This window comes from Ptychodera flava, chromosome 4, assembly GCF_041260155.1.
Source record: "Ptychodera flava strain L36383 chromosome 4, AS_Pfla_20210202, whole genome shotgun sequence".
Taxonomy (NCBI): domain Eukaryota; kingdom Metazoa; phylum Hemichordata; class Enteropneusta; family Ptychoderidae; genus Ptychodera; species Ptychodera flava.
Window position 1 is genome coordinate 7,704,578 of NC_091931.1, and position 6,456 is coordinate 7,711,033.

Sequence of the window (6,456 nt, forward strand, 5' to 3'; positions counted from 1 at the left end):
TGTGCCAACTTTGTAGACTCCAGATTCTCAAGGATTTCTGAGTTCTGAAGCTTGACCGAGCCCAGCTTTGAATTTAGAGTATTTTCACTCAAGTCAGTTTCAGTATCACTATCTTCATAATGGCTAGAGCTGACTGCACTGACAGGCTGTGTTATAGTAGGATTATCCCTATCCAAATATGGCTTAAGTATATTTATGTGACAAAGCTGTTTTTGTTTTCACCTGTTAGGTGTTTTTATAATGTAATTTAAATCGCTCAATTTCTTATCAATCAGATATGGCCCAAAGGAACAAGCATGGAGTGGTTTTTGCCAGGAACTGGAAGTAGAACAAGAACTTTTTGACCTGGTTCAAACTTCCGTTTTGAGGTGTTTTTATCGTATTTGATTTTTATTGACTGCTGAGATGACTCAAGGTTTTCTCTGGCTAATTCACATGCCTTAGAGAGTTTTGTACGAAAATCTGACACATATTGTAAAATATTCAGACAATCATTATCGTCTGATAGGAATTTCTCTTTAAAGAGCTTAAGTGGGCCAAGGACTGTATGTCCAAATACAAGCTCAAATGGGCTAAAACCAAGAGACTCTTGGATTGACTCTCTAACAGCAAAGAGCAGAAAATGAATTCCTTCATCCCACTGCTTCTCTGTGTCAAAACAGTAGGTCCTAATCATGTTTTTCAAAGTTTGATGAAATCGCTCAAGAGCACCCTGACTTTCTGGATGATCGGCGGATGACCTATACTGTTTTATACTGATCCATTACTTGTTGAAAAATTCCAGACATAAAGTTGGAGCCTTGATCGGACTGGACACATTTAGGGAGGCCGAATAACGTGAAAAAGCTTTCACTATAGTCTTTGTCTTTATATTTCTCAGTGGTATGGCTTCTAGAACCCAGCTAGATGTACACATCATTGTCAACATGTACTCGTTTCCTGATCTTGTTTTTGGTAGGGGCCAGACACAGTCTACGAGTATCCTACTAAAGGGTTCTTGGATCGCAGGAATCGGCTGTAAAGGGGCCTTTGGAATGGTCTGATTTGGCTTTCCTACCATTTGACATGTGTGACAAGTTTTACAGAAATGTGCTACATCCTGCCTGAGATTAGGCCAATAAAAGTGACTGAGAATTTTGTGATAAGTTTTCCTGACTCCTAAATGACCAGCCCAGGGGTTTCATGGGCCAGGCGCAATATTTCAGCACGATAGGGCTTTGGGACTACAATTTGATGTTTTATAGCCCAATCGTCATGAACCAAGACATCTTTAGGTCTCCATTTACACATGAGAATACCAAATTTTGTATAATAGGAAACAGAGCTATCTAAAGTTTCACCTTCTTCATCTACCCTGTCAAACAAACACAAAATATCTGGGTCTTTGTGTTGTTTTGCAATGAGATTTGATCTAGAAAATGTCTGACCTTGGTCAGCAGAAGTTTTACTGGAAGTTTCAAATCTACGAGGGATAAGGGAATGATCCGTGTCAAACACCTGACTGAGAAAGGTGTCATTTAAGTCAACATCTGTGACACTATTTTTGAGAATATTTTGATTCTCAGAAGTTTTCTGACATGGCTCGAGTAATAGCACATGAAGGGAAAAGAGCGGGAATCTCCTCTTCTATTGGCTCTGGATTCTGATCTAAACTAGGATTATCAGTCACAAGTGGATTTGTAATGACCTTGTCCCCAGCAAGGTCATTTCCAAGAAGAAGGTGAATCCCTTCAAAAGGCAAAAAAGGCCTTATACATAAAGTCAAAGGTCCAGAAACAAAGTCCGAAGACAAATAGACATTATGGAGAGGAACAGGAATGTAGTCATTACAATGTACCCCCTAATGTACCCCCTAAGAACTTTAGAACCTGAAAATGACTTTTCAGAAAACGGCAGGGTATCTGCCAACAAAAGAGACTGGGAAGCCCCGGTATCTCTTAAAATTTTGACAGGGGTAGCGGAAGAAAAATCACTAGAAAGTTATATAAAAACCATCATGAATAAATGGTTCAAAAATACCCCATAATGCTATCCTGAGAATTGACCTTGACCTCATAATGGGGATAAGAGGGGTTTAACCTCAGAAAATGTGTTGCACACATTATTAGACTCAAATTGAGTTGATGAAGAAATAAAGCCGGTTGGCTTAGATCCACTTTCACCACTTTGACCTTCACGTTTTCTTTTCAATTTGAAACAATCTGACACTAAATGGCCATCTTTCTTACAATGATTACAAGAAAGAGTACCGAACTGTTTGTCAGAAGGAAATTGAGACTTGGGATCTGATGATGTGGAAGAGTTACTTGAACTTTTACTTGAACTGTTGTCACTGATTTTCTACTCTCCTTTGAAAAATTCTGGATGAAAAGGAGGAGTTAAATTTACCTGCATTGTTACGATATGAAAAGGACGAGGACGGTTTGCTGAGAAAGGAAGATTTGTGGGTCAATGAATAATCATCGGCCAAACGTGCAGCAACCTCAAAAGTAAATTTCTCTGGCTTTACCCACCAAAGCACTCTGCAGAAGTATAGACCAGGACTCCCTAGGCCAATTCAGACTCTGAGCAACTTTCTCAAAATGAAGAAAATATTTGTCAACATCCTTTTCTTGGAAAGGGGGACTAACCTGAAATGCTTAGTGATGTCAAAATTGTCTGAAGGGAAGAATTGTAATGACTGTCCAAGCTCTAAACGTTTCATTTCTAACACTTTTCATTTCTAACTGTAATTGATGTTCTTCTAATTCCCTTTCCTTTTTTTTTCATTTCTAATCTTTCCTGCCTATCTTTCTCTCTCTGTCTTTCTTCCATTTGTAACTTTTCAGGCTCATAATCTGTTAAGGCAGACTTCTCAAAATGGCCTGAATAAACTAAATGTTCTGCAATCTTAAACTGTATTTCTCGCTTGCGCATAGTACTTTAAGGCAATTAGCCAGTGCAATAAGGTTGTGTTTCGAAGGGAATCATATGTGTCCTGATCAAGGTCATCAATAAATTCATCTGGCTTGAATTCCGCCATGATTGAATTTCGCTGAGTTCACAGTATACAGTAGTTTTGAAAAGGCTGGCAAAATGTTGTCAAACGGCTCAAAATGTTTGTATCTCTAACAAGCCCCCAATTTTGTTACGTGCAGAGAACGAACAAAAGGGTGAACTCAGCAGTTTGCGTGTAAAACGAAATTTATTATTGGAAATTAAACTAATTGCTAAGTCAGGGATAGAATATAAACTGTAAAATTGTACAGACTACTTATCTCAGTTGGGACGGCAAAGCTCCAGTCTCAGAGTTGTAACAGTCAGTCCGATGAATGAACAGTCCTTAGGCTTGCAGGCTTGAAATTGCACAAAGTCCACAGTATAAAACCAGCATTGGCAGTGAAGGTCTTGACAAGTCTTGAAATTACTACTGCTAGAGTTTCCAAAGACTCGAAGTAACACGTAAGAGACACGATCCCAAAATGTCTGCCTGCAAGCTATGCACGTCCCTATTTATACCCATGTGCTTACATAAGAGCATATAAGAATAATCTAGAATAATCGCAATCATACCAATCCATAATCCAATAACACTAGGTCAAAATTTGTAAGACAATAGTTGTAAACATAGACACAAAACAGCACAGAACAGACTGTAAATATACGGTACAAAAACAAAGTCAAATTCATGAAAGAAAGATATATGGACTTCTTGCCAAAAGACCAAGAAGTGATGTCGGGTGTTTCGAAAATAGTAAGCGCATCCTGCCCACATGTGGCACCCGCCATATATCAAGCTGTAAGTCAGATAGGTGGTGGTCACTAACTAAGGCCCCATCTCACCGATGCCATCAGTGATCATTTGTCGAAGAGAGATACCTGCCGAAAAACCGTTTGAATGTAGAGACAAGTCTTGCTCTGGTGTAACCTTGATTTAACAGTTTGTAAGAGAGATGGCCATGTCTCTCTACAAAATCACCATATGAACTGCATGCTCTTGCATATCGAATAAGCTGGGAAATGTATACCCCATAAGCAGGTGAGAGTGGAATATTACTGATGAGGTGTGGAAAATTGATTATACTAAAGTTGAAATCATCTCTCTTGTCATATAGCCTAGTAGAAAGGTGACCATTAGAGTCAAATTCAAGTAAAATGTCCAGATATGAAGCAGAAGAGGCCGTTTCTGTAGTTTCTTTAATCTCCAATTCTGGAGGATAAATCATTGACATGCTAATTACTGTTCTAAAATTATCTCTCTTACACAGCTAACTAAATTTCTAGAACATTCCAAACATGGCTAATTGAATTCAAGGTTGTGAGGTCAATAAGGGTAGTGGCCTTGAGAACGTTCTAAACTAATGAAACTCAGGTCATGATGAGTATGGGGAAAATGACCTACATAACACACACCAAATCGGGAAGGATTGTACGTCCGTATGAGTTACTTACCCGGTAATCCCGTATGGTCCATAAAGAGCATATTTTACTTATCAGTATATTTACAGTATATCCAATATATAGTTGCCCCATTCTTTACGTTTTTGCCATGTACGCGTAGCACCTGGTCAATTTATTGAGAAAGATATATTTATGGTCCATACCTTCTAAGAACCGATATCGTATTTTCATCTCGGAGTCCGCTTTCTACTCACGGTGATGTGCTTACAAATGTAGTACATTAAAAGTTTATGATTCCAAAACAATCGCAATAACACGGAATTTTACAAGCCCTCTGTTTCCTTTTAAGGGAAGAGCAAGATGGCACCTTCACCGGGAATGGTAACACCATTTCATATGGAACTTCATCTGAAAGGGAGAAACCAACTGAATTCTCAATTAAGATATATCATCTTAATGGTGTTTGGCTGGCACAAATCACATTATGCCGACTTGGTGTCACTCATACGTGTATCAGATATAGCAAGGTAAATCTTAATTTTCTGTATGGTAATTAAATATTGGAAACACTCAAATGTCTGAATGTTTGGCTTCTAAGCTTTCCTCACGTTTATTAACATGGGTATACATGCAGTATTGTTTGATTTTAGTTGAACATGTAATAACTATTTCCTGTGTACCGACATTTTTCCAGTATTTCAGACATGTAACAGTTGACATAGATTACAGTGGAAGTGACGACTTACTGTTACCAACATATAATACATCAAGTCATCCTGAAAGGGCTGGGGAAGGTGGTCGTGAGCTCACCGTGTTTAGTGTCCTGAAAGATGCCGGAATCGAAATCAAGGAAAATCGGGCCAAGTCAAATAAGGTTAGTTCAAATGTAATATAATAATAAAAAATCATAAAGAATAAAAACGAATTACCTTTAAATTGACAGTTTCGGGGATTTCGCTCCTCTTCATTGAATAACGCAGAATGAAACAAAGGAGTGCTTTGCAACTTTTCATCACAAGTCATAAGATGTTTCCATGTCAACATTTACAGTGATCAAAAGAACGGTTAGCAATTTACATGTTTTGCCTTATTTGCCATATAGTTACTTTAAGGTTTTCTGACAACCAAAAATTTGTTAATGTTAATGAAGCTCATATGCTTCAGTATGCTTAAAAAACAAATGAGGAGCTTTTTAGAAAAGTGTCCAAAAAGCTCATAATTTTAACAACTTTTTCTCGCTTAATTCATGTGCATCGACTAAGAAATATTAACATTAATGTGCGAGTATTTTAAGTTATGACAGAAAGAACGATATTTCCATGAAAACGTTTTGCTTATTTAAGTGTTGTTGTTTTAGTGCAACGGAAAGCTTGACTGACTTACTACAGTATTGCGAAAGAGGTGACAGGAAATACTCCTTCGCATATCATTCCTCTCATCGAGAATAGCATTTGCTTTCATAAGTAATTCGTTACAATCATAATGTTAATTGTTTTGCTCATTGCATGTGCTATACACAAATCTGTTTTGCCTTTGCTTGTGCACAAACAAGAGGTTTTGCCGTCCCTCTCCTTTATAGGTTTATGACCCTAACCCGTCTACACCATGGACCGACCCAGAGCTTTATGAAGTTATGACCACACATTATGACAAGGACCCCTCAAGATGGAACGTATGGATTCTGCTAGCGCCTCTTTACGATGACCCTGACTTATTAGGGTTGATGTTCGACAGCAAAAACCGCAAAGGGTGTGCTGTTTTCACAGGTCACTGGTGGTTTAGAGGCTTGGACTCGCACAATAGTAAAAAAAAAGCTACTGCTCAGAGAAGACTTCTCCATACCATTGTGCATGAGATTGGCCATTCATTTAATTTGTGGCATTCCTGGCTAAAAGGCAGACCAGATTCCCTCTCTTTCATGAATTACGAGCATTTCTATAACAACAGAAATGGAAAAGATAGCTACTTCAAGAATTTCGAGTTTTCCTTCGATGATGAAGAGATTCGATTTCTTCGTCATGGCCCAGTAGAATGGGTGCAGCCTGGAGTTTCGCCATTCCTGCCGCATTCACCACA